Source organism: Silurus meridionalis, chromosome 14 (assembly GCF_014805685.1).
Source record: "Silurus meridionalis isolate SWU-2019-XX chromosome 14, ASM1480568v1, whole genome shotgun sequence".
In the NCBI taxonomy this organism is placed as follows: Eukaryota; Metazoa; Chordata; class Actinopteri; order Siluriformes; family Siluridae; genus Silurus; species Silurus meridionalis.
In genome coordinates, this window is record NC_060897.1 from 15,366,413 (window position 1) to 15,392,241 (window position 25,829).

General features: G+C 37.9%; 1 long non-coding RNA gene across 1 annotated transcript in view; it reads right to left on the reverse strand.

Annotated features, from left to right (window-relative positions):
- Window positions 1–1,045: 1,045 nt before the first annotated feature.
- Window positions 1,046–25,829, reverse strand: part of LOC124396833 — a 57,491-nt gene continuing 32,707 nt past the window's right edge. The window contains exon 3 of the long non-coding RNA XR_006927842.1: window positions 1,046–3,066. This is a non-coding gene — a long non-coding RNA (uncharacterized LOC124396833). The remainder of the gene's footprint in view (window positions 3,067–25,829) is intronic.

Genomic DNA, 25,829 nt, shown 5'->3' on the forward strand with positions numbered 1-25,829 from the left:
TGACACCAGTCTGGCTTTGAAGAACTTGTCTTTCCCTCACTCTGCCTGGGGCCCCACTACTTACTCTTCAAACCCCGCAATTTGAGTGCAAACATGCATGGTTGTGCATAGTTGTCCACCGCACCCTAGATTCTGCAGACTGCAGCATGGAGTGTGTGGTCAGCCAGGCTTGGTCTGGGTAGTGGCCAGACACCAACAGAATGGCAAGAGCAAACCTTTCATGTCACCCATTCTCTTCCAGTCTTCTCACACTATTTAAAGGTTCCTCTGCTGATTCCTGGATTTAGTTTTTGGCCAACGCACTTGCCGACGTTGTTTATCTATTTATAATAATCTATTATAAATATATTTAGAATAATCTATTATTATTTAGAATAATCTCTTATTTAAGACTTGCTATTTAACAGAGATTCGATAAATGGTTAATTGATTTGCTTGCTTTTCTAGACTTTCATGGGGAAATCATGTGACAGCATGATCACCAGCCAGCTTAGATTGTTGATTAATCAGTGAATTTAATGATTTATCTAGTGATTAAAAAAGGGAACTACAAGAAGTGGTAAGAAATGCCCATTAGCTCCATTTTTGCTTTAAGTGGGATTAGATCACAGAAGAGGTCAAATAATCTTTTCTGTCTCACACTCTGTGACAGTGATGACAGAAGCAGGGTCAAGTATATTTGAATTTCTTTTCTCAAAGTCCATTCAAACTTTGTAAAATTATAATAATAAAAAGACTTTAACAAACTATTCTTAGATTTTTTTTGTTAGGCTATGCTGGGGTGGTGGCTTTCTGAAAATCTGTATACAGTACATTTGATTAAGATCATACAACTATTGTTAATTCTCTAGTGCTTATTAAGGGGCTACTCGAAAAAATATTTTCAATGGATTTATTTTAGACTACATCAATCATGACAGCCTAGTGACATCATTTTTTTCGTTAAATTCAGGTGGTTATTTAATGTATCCTATCCCACCAAATATATGCCCATGAGACACTAAGGAATCTGAAAGATCGGTGGGGGGGTGAGGGTGGGGGTAACGATAGAATGCTGTTACATGGCTTATCAGGCATTTCCTATAAACAGTGCCTTCAATGTGAATTAAAAAGTAAGATTAGGTAGGATTATGGATGCTTGTTGCAGCCTTCCAGCTGTAAGTCATTGCTCCTTGGCATGGCAAACAGAAAAGAAGAAACATGCAGATGGGATTTTAAATTGCTTACATCTTCCTTGTGAGCAGAACAACAGATTTTCAGACCCTGAGGGCAGAACTAACACAATGCAGAACACAGGACAAGGACAGACAGGTACTGAAACAGTGTCTCTGGGGATACTTATTGTATGTTGTGGGGGTTGCAGCAGAATTTTCGCACCCAGGCCAAGCTCCTCCTTTGGAGATGTTTGTCTTAGGCTCATGGAGTGAAAGAGATTAACTGTCTTGCAACAAGATCCTCATTGTTGGGGAAGCATCCTGTTCAAGCATCATGTGGCCACTCACTTTTGTTTTCTCCTGCCAATATACTGCTGGGATTTTTGCCCATCAGCATTTCCTTTAATCTCAATGGACTTCATTTATCAATCTTTAAATACCTTTTGTGTAAGTATAGTTAATTGTGTTTGTAGTGGCACCCATTAAACACAATAAATGTTACTGCTAGGTATAAATTGCATTTATTTTGCCTAGCAGTTGCCATTCCGCATATATGTGATTATATACTAAATGTTTACAAATTCTTGATTGTTATGGACAGTTAAAGAACAGTTAAAAGACTAAACACTAAAAAATATTATTATTTTGATATACATACACTATTTTAATGGGGTCCCACCTGGTTTCAAAATGATCCCAGTTGGTTACTTGATCGCAGTTAGTCAGCTGCTAAGGTAAATCAGATCATTGCTAGAATGTTGCTAGGTGGCTGTTATTGGTTCTCATGTGGTTGCAGTAGTGTTTTCAGAAGGTTTCAACATGTTCCCAATTGGGTGAAAGGTAGATAGTTGGTTCCCAAATGTATTGCTACGTAGCTTTTATGGGGACCCAAGTGTTTGCTATGGTGTCTCTGAGTGGTTTAAGTATAACCCCAGTTAGTTGCAAGTTTGTAGCTAGTTAGTTGCTAAGAAAACTTGGCAGGTTACATAGGAGTTAATTGCTATTATGTGGGAGTAATCCAGGAGGACACTATAGTGTTTATAGGCGGTTCCTACATATAAACTAGTTACTAGTTGGTAGCTCAGACATTCCAGGTGATAGCTATTGTGTTGCTAGCAGGTTGCTTTTATAATCCATTTGGGTATTATAGCTTGTTGCTAGATTTCCTGTATACTACTTAATGACTAAGTTTTGTGTCTTTGAATCCTGCTGTTTGGATTTCCCAGATAAAGACTTAATAATATGCACTTCCTTATGTACTTCTTCTATAGGGATGAATGGCCCACTTTAGAACAATTATACACAGCAATTATATTTCTAATATTTGCCACAAGAATAATCTGAGGCATTTGTTTACAGCTATTGGTTATGTCCAAACAGTCCATCCACTATTTCTTCATAATTGAATGATTGGTTTTATGTTGGCTTGCTTTCTTCCCAATCTTTAATTAATGCCAGTGATGTAAAACAACTGGTTTTTACCAATGTTATTTTATACGGTGTCCCTAAACTAGTGAACTTTCATGTGGATGTTTTTCTGACACTCTGGAATATGAATATTTCTACATTTTCCTGGATTTTCTAAAAAAGAAAATTCTGATGTGAATGCTCATACAGACGATTTACGATTAAATCCATTCAAATCTAGCTTGATAAATGAGGTCCCTTGTTTCAAAAGCTGCTTTTTTCCACTCCCCCCCACACCCCCATTTCTTCTGTTGTTCTTGTTCTCTTTCTTCTGTGTGAGGGTAGGTATGCAGGGTTGAAGAGTTGGGGGCTGAGTGCAGGGAGAGCATACAGTCCATGTGCCGTTTTTATGGCTAACCACATGTGTTTCTGGATCTCTGGGCCTCCACGTTTCCCATGGAAAGCCAGTTGGGGGTAGCGTTGGCTCAGGCGGGTTGGAGGGCCTCTGGAAGGGGAGGAAAAGATGGGGTGGTGAGGGAAAGAGAGACAAACATATGGTTCTTGTTTGGAGGGCTAAGATGGAGCAGCTATGTTTTGTTCCCTGCAATGTGCAATGGAAATCTAAACATCCTCCTGGTGATTAAACAGTATGGCTGCAGAGATGCCCTAGCAAGAAAAACAACAAAATGCACACTTGCATGATGGCTACACTGACAGAGCACATCAACAACGTTAGGAAGATCAGAGAAGTACAAAGAGGAAGGGAGAGTGAGCGAGCCAAAATGCTTTCCTGTGTATGCGGAAACAATCAGTGATTGTGAGTGTTGTAAATATTTCTCAAATAAAAATGGTCATACATGCTACAATTCTGAATAGGGGGCCTACACTTGAAAACAGGGATTCTCAAACTTTTTTCGCCATTGTTTAATAATAAAATTTATATTCAGAGAGCAGCTTTTAAAAGTAAACCTGTACACCTACATGTTTTTTACGTTATAACAGTTTTTCTAAAATGATTTCAAGGGACCATATGATGTGATTTCCATCACCACAACAACAAATCCAAAAACCCAATGGGTATGCTTCATAGATCCCAAGGGGTTCTACAGACCATAATTTAAGAACAACTGCTATAAAAAACAATCCTGGCTGTCAAGTTTAGTACCGTATACAGTACAAACAAGTAAACTTCAGAAATAGGAATTATGTGTTTATTAGAGTGGGTGATTGGATAGGAGTTGCCCCTTCCCCTCAAGCATTCTCTGTATATGATGTCATGCAACTCTGTGGAAAGCAATGTTCAGGGGTTTGAGCAACATCAACCAACTATTTCTCTAGTCCCAGGAACCAGACCCACTGCTGAGTCGAATAGGCTTGGACAGAGATCAGACGATCACACTCAGCTTACATGAGGCACTCGGCCACACACTAGTCTTTAAAGACAGAACATGGAGGTACATAAAGAAAGAGTGAGAAAGAGATCACTTGAAAGCATTTGAAAGTTCAAAATCTGGGCAGTGGTAATGGATTATATGATAAGGGTAGACTGAAAGAGGATCGGATAGAGAGGGGAAGGAACAGAAAGAGGGAGAGAGAAAGCATTTGTGTGAAAATCGGTGTTTTGGTTGGTAAAGGATAGTGGTAAGCAGAAGAGAGGGGGAGGAGAAGGCTTTAAAAAGAAGAATGAAAAGAAAGTGAACCTCTGTGCTCAGCTCTTGCTAGGGTGGAGGCTGGTCTAAACAAACCAGGAGATTATGCCAGTGTGTGAACTGCTAAATCTTCCCAGCAAAACAAGAAAAATCAACCCTTGCTGATTGTATGTAGGAGTGGTTAAATGAAAAAAAGATGACAGAAAGATGCTGGTTTGGGGGCAAATTGTATCATTTCTAGGGTTTTACCTATGATGTTATAGGTTTCAATGCCTAATGTCCCAATTTTATTATAAACCTTACTGTGTTTTAACTTTCCATGTACATGAAAGATGGCAATCAAAGAGCCAAAACGGTCTTTATAGCTAAATTTAGGTCTCCAAATCCATGTTATTCAACCATTAGATACATAACTGAAGGTTGAGAGTTAAAGGGCCATGAATTGACCAGTTTTGTGCATGACATAAAAAAAATATGTGATGGTTTTGGTGGCTATACCAATATAGTACTCTATACCAGTATATACCAATATACTATATATGTATATATACTGTATATAAGTAGGAAATTGTCACCCAGTTTATAAAAAAATAAAGGGGAACAAAAAGCGTTTTGGTTAAGAACATCAAGTAAACATGTTTGTTTAAATTATGATTGTAGTTCTTATATTTCCTCTGGGGATGTATCTTTATCCTGCAATATTAATTTAAATTCTGTTAGATCAGTAGCAAAATGGCATACACACTTGATGTGAGATGCTTTAAGCTAGGAAGCCTGGCTGTGGTCTCCCTGGGGCTTATTTGAGGGTAAGGTCTTGCTCAAGGACTTGTCAGCAGTTTTAGGGAAAAAGAAACCTGAGCCAGCTGCTCTATAGGACTAAATCAATTTTAGTTTTACATATTATGAACCAAACCTCCATTTCACTGGTTGTTGAATGGTTTTTCAGCTACATACTGCCCAGCCATAAATATGAATTGGAACAACAAACATGTGGGAGATAATGTGTGCATGTCATGGAAAGTTATCACCTGTTTATAATTGGACATAATTGGCTTGATTATCATTCATATATATATATATATATATATATATATATATATATATATATATATATATATATACATTACAGACCAAAAGTTTGGACACACCTTCTCATTCAAAGAGTTTTCTTTATTTTCATGACTATGAAAATTGTAGAGTCACACTGAAGGCATCAAGGGCTATTTGACCAAGAAGGAGAGTGATGGGGTGCTGCGCCAGATGACCTGGCCTCCACAGTCACCGGACCTGAACCCAATCGAGATGGTTTAGGGTGAGCTGGACCGCAGAGTGAAGGCAAAGGGCCAACAAGTGCCAAGCATCTCTGGGAACTCCTTCAAGACTGTTGGAAGACCATTTCAGGTGACTACCTCTTGAGTGTGCAAAGCAGTAATCAAAGCAAAAGGTGGCTACTTTGAAGAACCTAGAATATGAAATTTTTCAGTTGTTTCACACTTTTTTGTTATGTATATAATTCCATATATAATTCCACATGTGTTAATTCATAGTTTTGATGCCTTCAGTGTGAATCTACAATTTTCATAGTCATGAAAATAAAGAAAACTCTTTGAATGAGAAGGTGTGTCCAAACTTTTGGTCTGTACTGTAAGTATATATATATATATATATATATATATATATATATATATATATATATATATATATATATACAACAACAAAAAAGCGTGCCAAAAGCCAGTGAAAAAGATTATCAAACTTAGTCAACGCTCCTTCATAGTTTTTGAAGCTCCGCTACATTTGAACGCTTGTTTGGCTCCAAAGGAAGATGTCAAAGAGAGGAATCTTAACTATGAGGTTTAGCCTCTGCCTTGAAGATGTTAAAATTAGTGTTTAAAAAAAAGAATTCAAAGCAGCCTGCACACAAAGAGAGAAAAGCTTGAAATGTCGGTCCTCTGGTGTTAAAAGAAACCCCCTAGATGAGAGATGTAAGAGGCTGACTTTGGTGTCACTTCAAAGCCTTCCTTTTGAGGCACACAGGCTAATCACAAGATATGAAGATGGCTGTGCCGGCGTGACCCTGACCAGCTGGAGAGTCAGGGTGATAGAGAGAAAAAGTGAGGGAGAAAGCAAGAGATCTGAGGTATTCTCTCAGATATGCTTGAGAAAGAACAAGAGATCTGAGGTATTCTATCTCAGCTCTTCTCTCTTGTTATGCTTGAAAGGCTGACCCCCTATGCACTTTTAGACTTATGCTACAGGAGCTGCCAAAGATTTTCCAGTCAAACCAAAACTCACTGTTTTGATCCCGGCATTAGCACTGCCATTAACTCAAGAACAAGTTAACTCTCTTGACTAGTAGTTAATTTCCTACTAAACTATTCATGGCTTGACTTTCTACAGTGCTATGGTCCTTACATCGATTTTAGCCCCATTTTGATGGAGCCTTGACAGAACTGCCTTTTGACGTTGCCTTTCAAGCCATTCTTTAATGACAGTTTGGCCTGCTGTTTTTAAAGAATGTATATTATAATATTCACCGATTTCTATAATCTTACTGGCACAAGACCCCTGCTCATTTTAAGTCCAATCTCTGCATGTGTACTGAAACATCAGTAATGTTTCTGAGAACTTATCTTTCTCATTATTCTATCAGTAATGACAGAACAGGAAATAAAATATGGCAAAAAGTATGTGGGTGACTTTTCTTGTTTGCCTTTATCAGAACTTCAGAAGTCTCTTGGTGGAAGAACACCCCCCCACACTCCCTTCAAATTTTCCAGCTGGGTTTCTTTCTGCTTCTCCTGGGCCTTCTGGTCTTATCTGGGAGAGCTTGCAGGCCATAAAGAGAAAGCAGTCTCCTTCCTTTGCTTTAAAGTCTGACAGGCAGGATGCTTGCTCGGCTGTCTTTCTCTTTCAGTTCGTCTGTGTGAGGACTGGAGATCATGAGATGGCACAGGAAAGAGTAATGGAGTGAATGATGGGAACAACAGCAATGTATACAGGAAAATCCTCTAGGCCTTTCATCAGCAGTGTGTATTAATTACTGTCAGTTGACAGTCATTTGTATTTTGGTCATAAAAACATGAAACAATCACATATTCTGTCAAGGCCCTGAAAAGTTCAAAAGTTCATCTATGCTGTATGCACTTATTATGCCTATTTTTTGGAAACATTACAGGAATAATCATATTAATTGGATTGAACATGATAACTGGTCCTCATAATCAACACTTGTTTATTATTTTCCATTCTAAGTAACCCCTATCTGGCTATCTAAAAATGGTGGTACAGGAATACCAGACAAACCCCATCCAACTATTGCACCTTGTCTTTGAAGCACTTCAAAGGTTTAACATTTAAAAGTAAATAAGAAAGAAGGAGGGGGGAGCCTTGAAACGAGGAAATGACGCATAAACAAGAATATGCACTTCTTTGTTCGATTTCAGCTGAAGTTGATAAGCTTCCTAAGATCTGATCTGATCCAGCACCTCTGGATTGCTGCTGTTTGAAAGGCCAGTTTGAGGCAGTCTGGTTCTAGAGTTTGCGGTAGAGATCTGAGCTGTGTTGTGAGAGATAAAATCCCACAGTGGTATGAAGCAGCCTGGCCTCCCCACCTTCCATTCAATACCATTGTTAGATTTTATGTATAAAGTAGCATGCACCTTCTTTCTATGCATCTCTGAATGTATAATGTATAAAGACAATACATGAAACATGAAAAATGTAAGCCACATAAGAGTATGCTCTTTAAATAAAATGCTCTGCTTTTATAACCATTTACTAACAGTATATAAAGATTAATATATTATAGCATTCTATATTATGTACATATATATATATATATATATATATATATATATATATATATATATATATATATATATACAGTAATCCCCGTTTATCGCGGTGTTTATGTTTCAAAATTTTTCGCAAGAATATAGAAGTTATATTTTTATTAATACATTTTATTATTTCAACATAAAACTCCATAAATTCCCTAAGTTATATATATATATAAAATAATTCTTGAAATTAACAAGTTTGACATTTTTAAATAAATATAAAAGAGGCAAAATCAAAAACTTTAACAAAACACACATTTATTCAAAATGTCCTTTCTTTACTCAGATATAAATTAAATGTAATCCACCAAAAATAAAAATGTTTTTATCACAAGACATTTGTTTTACTGATGCACCAAATCTCAAAGCAAGCGCCAAAATCTGTTTGTTCCGTTTGGTGTCCTGATGATTTAAAACACCATATTTACTTTCAAACATTTACAAGTATATTTGGACTTCATGCTCTGTGTGACTATGCATTCACTAATAATAAACATACATTTGCATAAGGCGTCAGTATTTGTCCATGCCCATATTAAGTACAGTATTCAAAACTTGAAAAAGTCTCTGTAAATGGCTGAAGAAGAGAGAAAGAGCATCTCTGTCATGGTGAAGTTTTAATGAGCCCGTAACACACACAGTTTAGCAGATGGCACATGTTTTCCAAAGCGGAGCAATCGAGATCACATGTGAGCAGTAAATGTGGGTAGGGGTAGCTGAAGCATATTTATGTCTAACCTGTCCTTCACATGAAACCATTATAAAGATCCATGTCAACACAGCACATATATGTCAGTTGTGTCTTTGACCCCATGTATCCTTTGCATTGCTTTTAACTTGTATTGTTTAAACTGCAGGTATTTTGCCAAATTTGTCAGCAAGTATATTTTAGATGAGCAGTGGTACAATATGAAGTCTTATTTATTTATCATTCTTCATCATGGTTGAAGTGGATCTGGAGACTATCCTCGGAATAGTGGGTGCAATGCAGGAACACACCCTGAATGAAAACCAGTCCAATCTCAGGAGACCATGCATGCATGCACATCTCCACACACACATTCACATTATACAGCAAGGTCAATTTATTGAAGCAAATCCTCTACTTAGTATAGTCAAAATAAAATGATATTTTGACTGGAGTTTCCCTTATTTAAACATTCACCCATACCACAAGTTTTAGAACCTGAAACACTCTTTCTGTCTCTTTTAGAGTCTCTCTCTTTCATTTTAATCTGTCTTGATTGTGGAACACTTTAGATCTAACTAATATTACAATTTTGTTTAAGTCAATATGCAGGTTAGATCATTAGTTGTAATGATTCTTCCCCCTAATTCTTTCTGCACAAGGTTACTTTTAATTTAGGAAATTGATTTACTCAAGTGTGTTTAAAAAGTAATGTAATGAATATAACAGCCACTTACAAGCTACAATTGATGCTATCACTTTACTTTGTGGAAGGTGAGAGGAAACCGGAGAAGTTGGAAGGAAACCCACATGGACACAGGAAGAACAATAAAAAATTCTGCCCACTTCTGACATTAACACAGTAGCTGTAAAGCAGCAGGTGAGCATCGTCACCATTGAGCATCTTTTCTCAACCAAAAATATCAAAGTAGATTCGATAAATCTCATGGCTTATGGACTTAATCACACTTATTATACCAATGCTAAAGCTCAGACCTGATCTGAAGAAGAAAAACCTATAAGGAATTAGAAATATGTCCGATTGTCTAAATTCAGCATCCCACAGCCCTTTTTGAATAGTGTATTATAATGTTTTCAGTCCTCGTTCCATGGAACCATGTCTCACTGAGCATATTCACAGTGCCAGAGAAAACAAACAAAATGTCTGAGCCTCCTGCTGCACTGCACGGTGTGTTAGATTGGCTCTGTGTGTAGCGCTCACATTTGTTTTAGCTCAGTGTGCTCTGGCACCCTCTTTCACGTCAGCCATTGTTGTTCATCCTTTGTGTTGCGGCAGCTGCTTTCATGCTCGGTCTGTTGAGAAAGAAGAGATATTCATCTGCTTCTTTAAATGCAGGTCCAGGTCAAGGGTCATGGCCAGCACTCCCTCTGAAGTCACTCTTTTTTATGTACTTTATGTTCATTAACTATAAACACCATCCTTCCAATTAGTTTATGATGATGAATGGCATTAGCTTTACGAGTAATGTTGGCTAAAGCGCTCTCTCCTGCGGTGTGTTCTTTAATTGTTTGAGGTTTGAAGGGAACGCACAAGGGTAACAAGCTGAGCCCGGCTCTCATTACTCCCCATCTGCCCATCTGCAAATGAGATGAAAAGAGATCCTGTGGACGAGCCAGTGCCAAGTGGCAATGGCGCGAGCCGAAAGGGGGTCTCGCTAATTTCCAGTGACAGGTCACTTTGCGCACTCAAAGGGAGCCGTTTTGTTTGGCTTTCCTGGAGGCGAGAGGGTAATGGGCGCATGGGGGGCCGAAGGCATCCTGTGCCAGCGTGGTTCACAGCTGCTGATTAAAAATGATAATGTGCCCCACCACGCTTTGATGTCAAACAATGCCCGGGAAGGACGGCATGACAGTGGAATTCTTTACGTGGTGTGTGAGAAGGCACCAGGCAGGAGTGCTGTGACAGTCCGAATCAATCATGGAGTAGGCGCAGACTGTAGTGTAGGTGGCTCTGGTATAAGAAGTAACCATAGCTAGTCATCGACATAAAACTAATTGTAGCTTTTAAAATATGCCTGCATCTGTACATCAGAACAAGTTTTTTTTGTTTCGGATTGTTGAATATCCTTTTAGTGTGGCATTCACTGAATATTGTGTGAGGATTTTCTCCCTCCAAAAGCCTAATAGTTATATATGTGACTGCTACGTTTGTAAAAAAAAAAAAAATACAAAATCCCACAAACCAGAAACAACCAATTACAATGTTTTAATGTAGTGTAAAAAGTCAAATGTTTTGTAGATATCTCACACACACACACACACACACACACACACACACACACACACACACACTAATGATAAATACACAGATATGGTAAATATAAATAAAACGTTAATTATTTATACTAATACTTTTATATCCCTTTTACACATAAAATTGCTTGTCCTTTTTTTTAAGGCAGTTTATTGTTATTGACATTTGTGTGTGTGTGTGTGTGTTTGCTTTATGTTAATTATATAATTCTGTAAAAATATCTTCTAATTAATTGTCGACTTATAAATAAAAAAGATTGTTTCTTTTTATTGTTAAATTGTTCATTTAGAAGATGACATTTCAAGCTTTCTATTCATGTATTTATTAGGCATGTAAGGCAAATATGCACTGAGATTCAGGTTGTATTATTTATGTGTCTGTACAGAGAGAAGACAAGAGAGCGCAGTCTGTCTGATTTCTTTGTTTCACAAAAGCACAGCGTTTTGTTCTTGTTATTATGAGTATATACAAATAAAAGTGGACCCTTTACAGATTTGTATGATGTATTGCTTTTATCTGTAGCATCAAAAAAGTCAGAGTAATTTATGTTCATTTAGCATTATGAGGATTATGAGGATGTCGCATTTGTCGACCCCAGAGGTTTAATTGTGCTCATCACGGCGGATTTTGGTGCTTGAATTGAGATGTGGCGCATCAGTAAAACTAATGTTTAGTGATACATTTTTTTGAGTAAAAATTAGTAAAAAATGACATCATAAATAAAGGTGTGTCGTGTTGAAGGTTGTAATTTTGCCTCTTTTATATTTATTTATTAAATTTTTTCTATAAAAATGATCAAACAGAAATGCATGCTGCATTAATCATTTATAAAATTAATGGCATTAAGATTAATTTGCGTTAACATGTTATTAGCACGTTCATTTTGACAGCCCTAATTAATATATTGATACAAAAAAAAAACGGATTTCAATTTCAGGCTGAACATCCACAATATAGAGCACAAGCAGAAAAAAGATGATAATCAGGAATGTCTCATGTTTACATCGCTGACTCCCTCTGTCTCATCCACGTTACCCCCATACTTCTTTTTACCTTCTGCTTTGCTCATTGTGAGCTTCGCAAACTAGCCTATGTCTGTAGTGTGTGAGAGCCAGGAAATGATACACCAATGGTATATTGAAAAAGCCAGGCAATGACAGGAAATAGGCTGAAGGGCTGAAAACGGCACAGAATGAGAAGAAAAAATATTGACATTTCACAAAATAGATTAAAACTAAAGTAACGAGCCTGGTTTGAAAATGTAAGAAGTAGAAAATACATATTTTTGTGTAAAAAATTACTGAAACAAAAATAAAAAATGAAGTAAAGTATTGATACCAGAAAAATCTACTTAAGTACAGTATTTGTACTTCATTACTTCCCACCTCTGGAGATGAATGATTAGATCAATCAAACCTAACCACTTTGATTCATCCACATCAAACAACTCATTCGGAGCCTATGATTTATTAAGTGACAAGCAGATGAATCTATACATCCTGTGTATTTTGCGTGTGTATGTTATGGGATGCATTGTTTTGTTTATAGTGCTTGAAGTGTGAAGGAAGAGCCTGATCTGGATAGAGCAGTAATTTTCCACTGGAGTCATCTTTCCAGGGTTTGTGAACTCTTCCAGTTGTTTGCCATTGGAGGGAAGAAAAATTAATTCTGAGTAGCAACAAATTGTTTTGAAGTTGCTTTCCCTCTTGTTAACAAAGTATGTTTAATTCCCAGAAGGATGTTTGATGGAAATTAAACTTTTGTCAAATACCAAGCAAGTGGTTCATGGAGGTTAGAAACATCCAGACACATGTTTGTGCCATCGAGTAAAAAAAAAAAAAAAAATGTTCTTATTAACTAAAACTTTTTTTTTCACAAGGAAACAAAGACCTGTTGATTTTCAACTGTAAATAAAAGAAATAAACTGATTATACAGATTGAGAGCAGCAGGTCCCATACAAACAATGGTTTCTCCGTATTACTCTATCTACTAGAATAATATCCACCGCATCCACTATGTCACAGTCTGTGAAATACTGGAAAGTTTCTACAGCGCACTAGACAGGGAGGTGGAAAAGCCTGAAACAGTCAAAGCCTGGCCAAACTTGCTGAGAGAACGCTTCGGTGCGGCTTTTCATCATGTTCTGTGTGGTTTTTTGGATCTCCACGTCCCTGCGGCTGCCGGAATAATGGGCCCCCATCCTCTTAACTTCGACATCGCTCTGTGTTTGCCGCTAGCTGTCTAGCGAGCTCTGTCAGGACAGGCTGACAGCAGTGTGTGAGCAGCCTGTGTGTGTGCCAGCCTAGGTTGAGGCGTCACAGAGCCAGGTGTCATTGTAAAGCATCACTGAAGCCCATCAGTGACAACCAACACTGCGATGTAGTGGAAGGATGCTGCTGGGTGGCGAACAACCATGTTTCTCTTTTCATCTTAGGGAAAAATTGCCTCCCCTGGCCAAGCTGGGACTGTGAAGTGTGTGTGTGTGTGTGTGTGTGTGTGTGTGTGTGTGCGTGGGGTTCAAGAAAGAGCTCCTGATCTGTTTGTGATTAGTTGAGACAGAATCTATATGTGTGTATATAAATATATGCACAGATGCGTGTTGGTGTGAGATGAAGTGGTAGAAGCACAAAAATGCAGGGGTGAAACAACCTGCATCCTTCTCACTACGTTCTGTGGTGAACTCTGTTACTTGTATAATGAACACAGTGGCTCGGTGTCAGCCTTTGGCATCACAGATATGTAAAGCAGCTATGCTGAATATAAAGTGAGAGGCAGGGACCTTAGGAGCTATTTGGAAAAGAAACCAGGATTTGAAGGCACAGTGGTATGTATTTATTCAACAACAACACTGTCAATAACTGAGGAGCAAAAAATATGCAGTGTCTAATTGGAACATTCTTAGGTCACATAGGAAAAACACAAGGATTTCTCTGCCCTTTTAATCCCTATTAGAACTGTCACCCTTCTATGAAAAAGGGGAACATGTACATGCATGTATGCATTTCATGTATGTATAAAAACGCAGTAAAAGCCCTGCATAGGTTTCTGTGCAAGCTAAAGCTCTGTTAATGTGATGTGACTCTATTAAGTGCTATTTATGTGCTCAAAAATTTCTGGACACATGCATAAGGTTATAATGTAGCAATTGTAAACAATTTGCATAGAAAAAGTGACTTGGATTGTCTTTATGTATCATGGTCATGCTGAACATACATACAAAAACTAACTGTTCAATCACATGATGCTAATATACATGTAAGCTACACCTGAGCTAGGCACGTAACAATGAATTTACCTAAACCCTCAGGAAACAGCTTTTTGACATTATGATAGTTGTATTATAATTACATGTTGTGAGGCTGAAATGTGAGTTGACTTAATCCAAAAATGATACACAACTAATTGTGTCAGCAGATGGGACCATTGATAGCATTGGCATAAAGCAAAGCGCTGTCTGTATACAATATGTTTTCAAATGTTTCTCACTTAATGTTTCTTTACTATGTTTCATGACTCTGTGAGGGGATTCAGGAAACGTACAATGTATACAGTGTACATCGAGTTACAAATTTCCCTATAAGGAATAATAGAAAGTGGGATAATGTGGGGTTGGGAACGACCCCAAATATTAATATAAAAATTAAAATACAACCAATATGCACTGATATGATTTAGTATTTTGCATTTAATAATGCTGCCTTAATATTTAAAAGAAAAACTGCTGGCGTGATGGAGATGACGTTTGGAGGATAGTTTACCCTTCCATTATGATGTCGGGTAAACTATCACCCGAATCACTTATATGTTATTTTTTTCTCTTTTTTAATACAATTTCCTTCGTTTCACTGCTTAAACTACTTTCGCCTTTTTTCAAATTTATCCACTTTTTCAACTTTCTTAAAAAATGTGTTGCTTTTGGTGACTTTTTAAGACAGCACTAAAGTGAGACATAGCGATGTTATAAAGCAAGTTTATAGCTCTAATTGCTGCTGCTTTATCAGGGTGATTCTCTACAAATTGCTGCACCTTTAGCCACATTGCAGAGTTCTGCCGTTGTCAACTTCCTCTTTCTCTCCTCATCCTCTCCTCCTGACAGAGCCTCTTCCAGCTGTTTGTGTTGCTGTCGATGCAAATAATACTGTACTGTAGTATTAACGAAACAAAGACACAGTGATAAGCAGCCCTAAGACGGTGCTATCACAATTAATTCAAGACGCTGACTAAACTTTCTGATGCGGGAAAGCATGCGGGTTGCGTGACAGAAGAACCAACGTCCTCAAAATTACAAAGATACAAAGATTTTGGTGAATGACTATGTATATGTATGTACTGCTGCTTAGGGGTGCAATAACAAAATAAAAAATAAAATGGGCCTGCATAGATTAGATTACATTTTATTGTCTTTGTGCAAAATACATGTACACAGCATACATACTAGTGCATAAATGTGCCAATATGATGTAGTGAGTAGAGACCGGCTCAATTCAATTCACAAATTGTGCAAAAATAAAGGTGTAGGGAAATGAGGTAAAGGTGCTATGAATTTATTGTTATCAAAAGCATACACATACATACAACTAACATGACAATTGTGATATTTGATAAATGTTGATTAGGTAATGTTCCAGATAGACATGTCCAAATACCAATACAGTTAGCCCCTGACCTATGAATAATAAGAACACGACCATGAAAAAAAAACCAAAAAAACATAATATATTCAAGAAAACTTTCAAAATCCACATGCGCTTTTCAGATTTAACAACACCGCAAAAAGACGGAGAAGAAGAATAACGCCTGGCAGGCATGCATAGTGGGACCGAGAAACATAAGTCTCACTCTTCTCCACTTACGATTAATTGACTTACGAACCCTTTTCCGGTCCCTATCTATTTCATAAGTCGGGGGCTACCTGTAGCACAAATGTTGCAGGCCTTTGTAAGATGACAAGAACACAAAGCACTACAAACAACAAAGAAATAGCTTAAGAAGAAAAACAACAACTTTTGGATTGGCCCAGATCTAAATCCTACAAAAAACCCTGTCTTTTTGTTTTGACTCAAGGCGGTAGTCGTTGAGGCAGGCGGGCTAGCTTCTTATATATATATATATATATATATATATATATATATATATATATATATATATATATATATATATATAAATAAATAAATATAAAAGAGACCCAGCCCACCTGCCTCAACGACTACCCCCTTGTAGCCTTGACCTCAGTAGTGATGAAGTGCTTTGAAAGACTGGTCAGAGACTTTATCACTACGACACTACCAGACACACTGGCCCATCTACAGATCGCGTACCGCCAGAACTGTTCTACTGAGGATGCCATCACTAATCTTCTACACACAACAATGAGCCACCTGGACTACAGAAAAGGAAATTATGCAAAGATGCTGTTTGTGGACTACAGTTCAGCGTTCAACACCATGATTCCCTCCACGCTCACCTATAAGTTGAAGGTCCTGGGACTCAGCCTGCCGGGTGGGCAAACACACCTCATCCACCCTCACCCTCAGCACTGGAGCTCCCCAGGGTTGTGTTCTGAGCCCCCTGCTGTACTCACTGTACACATATGACTGTGTGGCCACTTCTATCTCCACCACCATCATTAAGTTTGCTGATGACACTGTTGTGGTGGGCCTGATATTTTTCTCCTCATTATATTGGCTCATGCCGGGCTGTCATAAAAAGCATTTCATTTCAAAGCATTCGTATTCTATATGTATGTGTACATGACAAATAAAATTGTATTTGATATACACACCATATACTTAGTTATATAGAAAGGTCTTTCCATCTTAGCTGACTGCAATATTTATCGGCCTACATTGTAGGTTCTAGTGTCCAATTTTACACACAAGATCTCATATCTCACGCATGTGTTTTGCGTAATTTCTTCTTTCCACTGAATGCCCGCAGCCCACATTTGCTAATGTGATGTTAACAGATGTTTAAATGTCTTCATGCCACTGCTCTATAAATAAAGGAAGTCAGTAGTGTTTTCTGACATACCCAGGGTGCATATGCATGGCTTGTGATCTTTACAATTATTTTCTACATATTGCTTGGAGGTGTCAGAGTTAGCCATACTTCCCGACACTCAACACTATAATTGCTCTCCTCTGTCTCCAGACCTGTTTATCCAGGTGATATGGGTGTCATATCTGTATCATTCACTATGTTCCTCTCCCTTAGGGCAGAACTAAGACACACTCACAGCCCAATGTCTGTTGTTAGCAAAGCAGGCACTCTGGTGCAAGACTCCTGATCTTGATATTTGAAATTTTCTTGGATAGTGATCTCTTTCTCCCACTCAAAAACAAAAGTTAAAAATGTGAGTATGTTTTCAAGAGAAAGAGTATCAATTTTCTCATGCTGACCCTACCACCAGCACAGGGTCAACCAGCTGCATTCTAAGACTAACTGACCATCAACCACTGACACCCCCCACCCCCAGTACACACACACACACACACACACACACACACACACACACACACACACACACCATCCAAACAAAGCTGTGAGGTAATTAAAATACTAGGATATACTAAAATATCTTAGCTAAATGCTACTAAACTTGCTTTCCAATCCAAGCTCCAAAGCCAAAGTCCAGACAATAAGTGACTACTACATTTCATTAGTAAAATATTAAGCAAACTAAGTGGAGAACAGTTAATTAGAATGAATAAAAAAAAAAAAAACATTTATTAAAGGAAAGAAAAAAAATGATCTGTATATATAATAGAATGCTGGAAAGAAATGTAGCAACACATGTCTAAGAAAAGGTTTAATAATTGTGTACATCATTTATTGTAGTCAAATTGGAAACACCATAAAAATTAGACAATATGCAAGAGATTTCAACTGATGTCATCTTTATTCTAGAATGTTTTACACAGATTATGTGAATGACTAATTAATGTATTACTCAACTGAGCTCAGATTTGTGTAGGACGTTTAAACCTTACATTATATAAATGTGTGGGTATATGTGAAAACATTTCATGTAAATGAGTGTTCATGAGAGCCAATTGATGGTTTATAAAATGAAAATGTTTATATAGACTATTCATAATGCCAAATCAACTTGCTAGCTGCAGAAATGCTAGCTTATTAGATTTGTCTACAAGTTATGGCTATAAATAAACAAGCTAGACGTAAAAATTCATCAATAACCACTAAACCTCACAGCATAATATTGTGCAACATAAGGAACCGCAAACTTTCTCGGAAAAATTTAACTACGTATGATTAAAACGAGCTAACTGTTTGCAATTCAGCAACGTGGTATTTCAACCAGGACATGTGAAACTCACACACAAAACATTTTCAATTCTAGTATGAGTGTATCCAGTGCTTGTTAGCTTATGGAGCAGTTGTTTGACATTAGTTTTAAAGTTTGCAAGAAAAACACAAAGATCAATTTTCGTCATGATTCATCTTTTGACAATTACATCACTCTCTACAAAACAGAGAGCAGCCAGCTCCTGTAGTGAGTGTTTACTAGCAATTACAATAGCTGGTATTAAGCATGTCTAGAAAATGCCTTTACTGTGAATAGAAACGGACTTATTTACACTATTTATCTATACACTTTTTATCTGCACCCCATAGTATAGTGTTCATACCCAAACATACTGGCAGATTTTTTTCTCTCTAGTCTTTGTACTCCAGCCGACCGTTAGTAAGCTCGAAGGACAATTCTAGGCTCCACCTCTCTTCTCGACGTGCGTGTGCATTACCCAAAGAGCAGCCGCATCCCTGAGTTGAATAAGCATCTCATTGTTGGGTGCAGGTGTGTGCTTGTGCCAGTGGCCTTGAGTACAGGATAAGGGAACAATATGCAGTGTAAGTGGACACCCTGAGTCAGCACATGGAGGTGAGGGAGGCAGATGGGATGAGATTACACAGGTTAGGACCTGCTGAAGATGGGGGGAAGGGGGCATTCAGGAGAAGGTTTCTTTATGTAAAGCATGTATGCCGAGATAAAGCTTGTTTATTGTATGCAAAGAAATAAAACATGATTGGGCGTGCTGTCATAGAAAACAGTAAAACCATTAACAAGGAAGTTGATTATTTTATTATTATTAAAGATTTGCTACCTCCAAAAGGTCTTTTTGAACATACATACATATATACATATATACATACTGTACATACAGTTTACATTTTTAAAACAAATTAAAATAAAATGCCTGCTCGGTGAAATAATAATAATATTTTATAATATTTTATAAAAAGAAAAAAGAAAATAAATTAAATTAATGCAATACACTTTTTATTATACTGATTAAATTGAGTAAGCAATTAAATTGGCACAAATTGATTAAATAAAAAATAATTAATGGAAACATTTAATGAAATACTCTACATTTTTTAGACCCCATTTCCTAATGGTCTAAGGGTGTGTGTGTGTATATATATATATATATATATATATATATATATATATATATATATATATATGTGTGTGTGTGTGTGTGTGTGTGTGTGTGTGTGTGTGTGTGTGTGTGTGTGTGTGTGTGTGTGTGTTTTACATTTATTATTGAATAAAAAAGGGATTATATTATATTTATTTATTTTTAGATGTTTTCAGTTTGATGATGGCCTCCATCACTTGCATTGACTTTTCTCTAATTCTTTTAATTCAGTTCCCATTAACAGCTACCAAATTCAACACTCAAATCAAATCCAGAAAGTTTATACCCATGATTCCATGGAATAATGAGGGAACAGATCACACCTAACCATGAAACGGTCTTATCAGACGACTGTCCAATTACTTTTGAGCATGGGAAAATATAAGCAACTACATTAGAATTGGCTGTTAATCTGTTAATTCAAATCACTTGAATTTAAGCTAAAATCATCTATTAAATAAGTTTATTAAATCATTTATAAGGGTGTACAGAGGCAAAACAATGCTAATAAATAATGCTACACTCTACAAACATGGACCTAACTGTATAAAGTTTCCCTATTGGCTCTTTCTCTTGATGTTAGCCATAAAAATGCATTGTCAGGTTACTCAGAAACCAGAACGCAAAAAGTCTGTTATTTGTCAGGAAATAAGTAATGGGTGAAAAATATTTTGAGGAACAACTCATTTTATAATCGATAATAAAATTGCAATTTCTCTGTAATGTAGTCTAAACTCACATGATTGATGAACTTACACAATATATGCACATTAATCAGAAGATAATATCAAAGTCTTGAACTTGAAATATTTTATGGCAACTGGGATTGCAGGGACGTGCAGTTCGAACCATTCACCATCTGGTTTTTTCAACAACAATCTAGATGTTTGTTGAGTATAAACAGGAAAACAGGATGCTGGGCCTGTTTGATGGCAGTCTGACCGCTACGTTATGGCGTTTGATGATTATATTGGGGCTTTTCTTGTGAGGCTGTGTCATTTCTGTCTTCTGGTGGTGCCGCCTGACAGACAAAATAGAGCCTCTGATGGCCATGACATCATTTGTAAATAGGATGTTTGCATGGAATCTCCTTTGATGTTGGCACGAGGAACAGGCTGCAAGCAAGTGAACAAAAGTGACTGTAGGGTTGGAATAGATGTATCTTCTTAGCGGCCAGTACTTAAAAGAAACCTTTGGAGTAATGAATACACACCTGTACCAATCATCATATGACGCTGAAGTTCACAAGAGGCAGCCATTATTTCTTCCACATGACCTTCTCAAAATGCAGGAAAAAAAACATTTCCAAAACAAGACCAGAATGATGGGAAAAACCCACCCACATGTGCAGGAGTCAGAAGTTGTGGAAACAATGAAGAGGTTTAGATACATACAAAAATTGCTCTGGGAAACATCAAGAGATAAGTTGATAAAGGGGAATCACAAGGATTAAACTGGAAGGAAGGTTGACCTGAATCAAAAGGATAAACTTTATGTGTTACTCATCAGGAGATTTATTCTTGTTATGGGAATCAAATCTATTAATTTGTTTTAACTACTTAAGCAACATTAGCACTTAATGTAATGAAAATGGAAATAATTGCAATATATGGTAGCATAGCCTTGACTATTTAACATTCCTGAATCCTGAATCAATATCTCCTTCTTAAAGTTCTATTCTTTTTTTTAAATCGAAAACCTTCTGTTGTAGGGTTCTACACAGAACAAGCAGGGAACCTCTTCATGCTGATAAATAATAAATTGCTTACATTAAAAATGTAAGTTATAAAACATGACTAGGTATGAAAATAATAACTACTGGTGGTTGGATACATTACATGGCCAAAGGTATGTGGACATCTGCTTTTCGAACATCCTATTCCAAAGCTGGGAATTATTATAATAACCTCCAATCTTCAGAAGGCTTCCCACTAGATTTTTGAACATGGCTCAGGGAATTTCAGCTCATTCAGCCACAAGAGCCTTAACGATAACAGGACCTTATTAATATCATGTCTTGAAGTGTTTTAATCTTTTTATACTACACAGCAACACTACGCATTTTTGTTTATTAAAGAATGACATGCAGTTTTTTTTTTTTTTTTTTAAACACTTATATTCATGTTTATATGTACTCAAATATTTCTTAAATTGGATGTTCAATCTCTTAGGCAACATCTTAAGGCTTTAATATTATGACACACTTGGGTCAAAGAAAGAAAGCTGTAAAACACTGCTTTAGGTACACTGGATAATGATTCAGTCTATAATTTCACATTTGAAATTCAGCATTGTTTGACTACAATATGCAAGTTACTATTTAAATATTAAGTCTTTAATAGACACAATCGGCTCATTAGAAATGTACTAGTTAACTAGCTAAAAAAATTGTTAAAAGTGTTTTGGTGGAATTATATTATATAGCAATTATAGGTTTAATACCAATTTCTTACTTAGAAAATTAGTTCCGAAGGTCCGAAGCCCGGATAAATGGGGAGGGTTGCGTTAGGAAGGGCATCCAGCGTAAAACATGTGCCAAATCAAATATGCGGATCACGAAAGAGAATTTCATACCGGATCGGTCGAGGCCCGGGTTACCAACGACCGCCAAAGGTGTCAGCCAACAGGGTACCGGTGGAAATCGGGCTACTGTTGGCCGATGGAGGAGAAGGAGAGGAGAAAGACTTCTACAATGATGGCAGGGAAAGGAGAAGTGTAGGAGGGTGGAGGTTAGGGTTGGTACTTTAAATGTTGGTACTATAACTGGTAAAGGGAGAGAGATAGCTGGTATGATGGAGAGGAGAAAGGTAGATATGTTGTGTGTTCAGGAGACCAAGTGGAAAGGGAATAAGGCCAGGAACATTGTAGGTGGATTTAAACTGTTCTATTATAGTGTGGATGGAAAGAGAAATGGTGTAGGGGTGATTCTCAGTACAGTAAAAGTGTAGTGGAGGTGAAAAGAGTTTCTGATAGGGTGATGATCGTAAAGCTGGAAGTTGAAGGGGCTATGATAAATGTCATCAGTGCTTATGCTCCACAAGTTTGTTGTGAGATGAAGGAGAAGGAAAAATTCTGGAGTGAATTAGATGAAGTGGTAGAGAGTGAACCTAGGAATGAAAGATTGCTGATTGTGGAAGATTTTAATGGGCATGTTGGTGAAGGGAACAGTGGAGATGAGAAGGTGATGTGTAGGTATGGCTTTAAGGAGAGGAATGTGGAAGGGCAGATAGTGGTAGATTTTGACACTTATCATACTCATACTCATATCATTAGACACTTATCATACTCATACTCATAGGGCGACATAAGAATGGAGGAAGGTGCACATATTGGGTCACATAACACAGGTGAACTATGTTCTATGTAAGAGATATAACCTGAAGGAGATTGGAGACTGTAAGGTGTTGGCAGGGGACAGTGTAACTAGACAGCATTGGATGGTGGTCTGTAGGATGGTTTTGGAGGTGAAAAAGAAGAGGAGGAGAGTGAAGAGTGAAAGAAGAAGAATATGGTGGAAACTGAAGGTGGAAGACTGTAGTGTGAGATTCAGGGAAGAGGTCAGACAGGGGCTCGGTGGTGGTGAAGAGGTGCTGGATGAAGTGATGCAGAAGTGATAAGAGAAACAGCTAGAAAGGTACTAAGTGTGACATCTGGAAAAAGAAAGGAAGACAGAGATGTGGTGGTAGGATGATGACGTGCAGGAGAGCATAAGGAGAAAGAGGTTGGCAAAACAGAATTGGGATCGACAGAGTGATGAAAAAAGTAGGCAGGAGTACAAGGAGATGCGGCAGCAGGTGAAGAGGGATGTGGCGAAAGCCAAGGAAAAGGCATATGAGGAGCTGTATGAGAAGTTGGACAGTAAGGAGGGAGAAAAGGATTTGTACCGATTGGCCAGGCAGAGGGACCGAGCTGGGAAGGATGTGCTGCAAGTTAGAGAAATAAAGGATGGAGATGGAAATGTGTTGACTAGTGAGGAGAGTGTGTTGAGAAGATGGAGGGAGTATTTTGAGCAGCTGATGAACGAGTAAAATGAGAGAGAGAGAAAGTTGGATGGTGTGGAGATGGTGAAGCAGGAAGTGGATAGGATTAGTAAGGAGGAAGTGAGAGCAGCGATTAAGAGGATTAAAAGTGGAAAGTCGGTAGGACCAGATGACATACTGGTAGAAGCATGGAGATGTTTAGGAGAGATGGCAGTGGAGTTTTTAACAAGATTGTTTAACAGGATTTTGAAAAGTGAGAGGATGCCTGAGGAATGGAGAAGGAGTGTGCTGGTACTGATCTTTAAGAATAAGGGAGATGTGCAGACCTGCAGTAACTACAGGGGAATTAAGTTGATCAGTCACACCATTAAGTTATGGGAAAGAGAAGTGGAAGCCAGGCTGAGAGAAGAGGTGACCATCTGTGAGCAACAGTATGGTTTTATGCAGAGGAAGAACACCACAGATGCATTATTTGCTTTGAGAATGTTAATGGAGAAGTATAGAGAAGGTCAGAGGGAGTTGCTTTGTGTGTTTGTGGATTTAGAGAAAGTGTACGACAGGGTGCAGAGAGAGGAGTTGTGGTACTGTATGAGGAAGTCAGGTGTGTTAGAAGTATGTGAGGGTGGTGCAGGACAGTGTGACAGCAGTGAAGTGTGCAGTAGGAACGACAGACTGGTTCAAGTTGGAAGTTGGACTGCATTAAGGATTGGCTCAGAGCCCTTTTCTGTTTGCAGTGGTGATTGACAGGTTGATGGACGAGGTCAGACAGGAGTATCCATGGACTATGATGTTTGCGGATGATATTGTTATTTGTGGTGAGAGTAGGAAGCAGGTTAAGGAAGAGCCTGGAGAGCTGAAGGTATGCGCTGGAGAGAAGGGGAATGAAAGTCAGTAGAAGTAAGACAGAGTACATTTGTGAATGAGAGGGAGAGCAGTGGAGTGGTGCGGTTGCAGGGAAAAGAGGTGCAGAAGGTGGAGGAGTTCCGGTACCTGGGGTCAACTGTGCAAAGTAATGGAGAGTGTGTTAGAGAAGTGAAGAGAAGAGTGCAGGAAGAGTGGAGTGGGTGGAGAAGAGTGACAGGAGTGATTTGTGATAGAAGAGTATCTGCAAGAGTAAAAGAGAAAGTTTATAGGACTGTGGTGAGACCTGCGATGTTGTATGGTTTAGAGACAGTGGCATTGAGTAAAAGACAGGAGGTGGAGCTGGAGGTAGCAGAGCTGAAGATGTTGAGGTTTTTGTTGGGAGTGACAACGATGGACAGGTTTGGAAATTAGTTCATTAGAGGGACAGCGGATGTAGGACATTTTGCAGACAAGGTGAGGGAGGCGAGATTGACCGTATTTATGGGTAGGAGAATGCTGAGGATGGAGCCACCAGGAAGGAGGAAAAGAGGAAGGCCAAGGAGGCGGTTAATGGATGTGGTGAGGGAGGACATGCAGGTAGTTAGGCTGAAAGAGGCAGATGTAGAGGACAGGGGGGTATGGAGACAGATGATTCACTGTGGCGAAATAAGAAGAAGAAGATTAACACCTCATACCATGTTCTCATAATAGATGAAAGATAGTGGCAGTGATCTAGAAGTACAGTGCAACCGAGATATTCGCGGGGGTTACATTCTATGACCCCTCAGGAGTAACAAAACATTTTGAGGTTTTGACTCTCTGAGGTTTTTGATGGTTCTTTTTTCAAGGGGAATTGTACATGTACTGTAAACTCAACAAAAATTGTGAATTACTTGTCATAAATGTTTTATTCACTACTTTAAATGAATAATACAATAATAAAATAGTTTTTCAAATATTTATATGTCATTTATTAGTACAAACTCTGTTTTGAAATGTTACTCCGAACTTTCGAGCCAATTGTGGCTTCTCGCAAACTGTCAGATTTTTCGCGAGTTACTCTTAGTCCGGTTGCAAATACAAAGTCAGCAACTATTGAGGTCGGGAGTGTCAAGGTTCCACTGTATTTCACAATTAATGATCACATGAAAATCTGTGCTCCGCTGAAATAACCAGAAGTGGCATTACTGCATCTCCCTATAAAACAATTCGACACTATCTTAAAAAAAAAAGTCCTCATGAGGAGGCATCAACCAACTGTGCAGCAAGTAGAAAAAATTGTTTACACAGTACATTCCCTGAAAATAAATGAAAATACTCTTGATGCATCCCTAAAAGTTTGCCATTGCTTGTATTTTGCTATTTTTTTCTTTTAATTATTATTATTAATTTAATTATGTATGTTTCTAAACAAGCAGGACCCTTTGAGCGACTTTACCATACCATACATTTCTGTTCTATACACTTACATCACCAGTTGTTTTATTGAAACCCAAACTTTGCCTCCTTTCTTTGATTTGTTGGTGCATCTTTTCCTATAAAGAAAAAC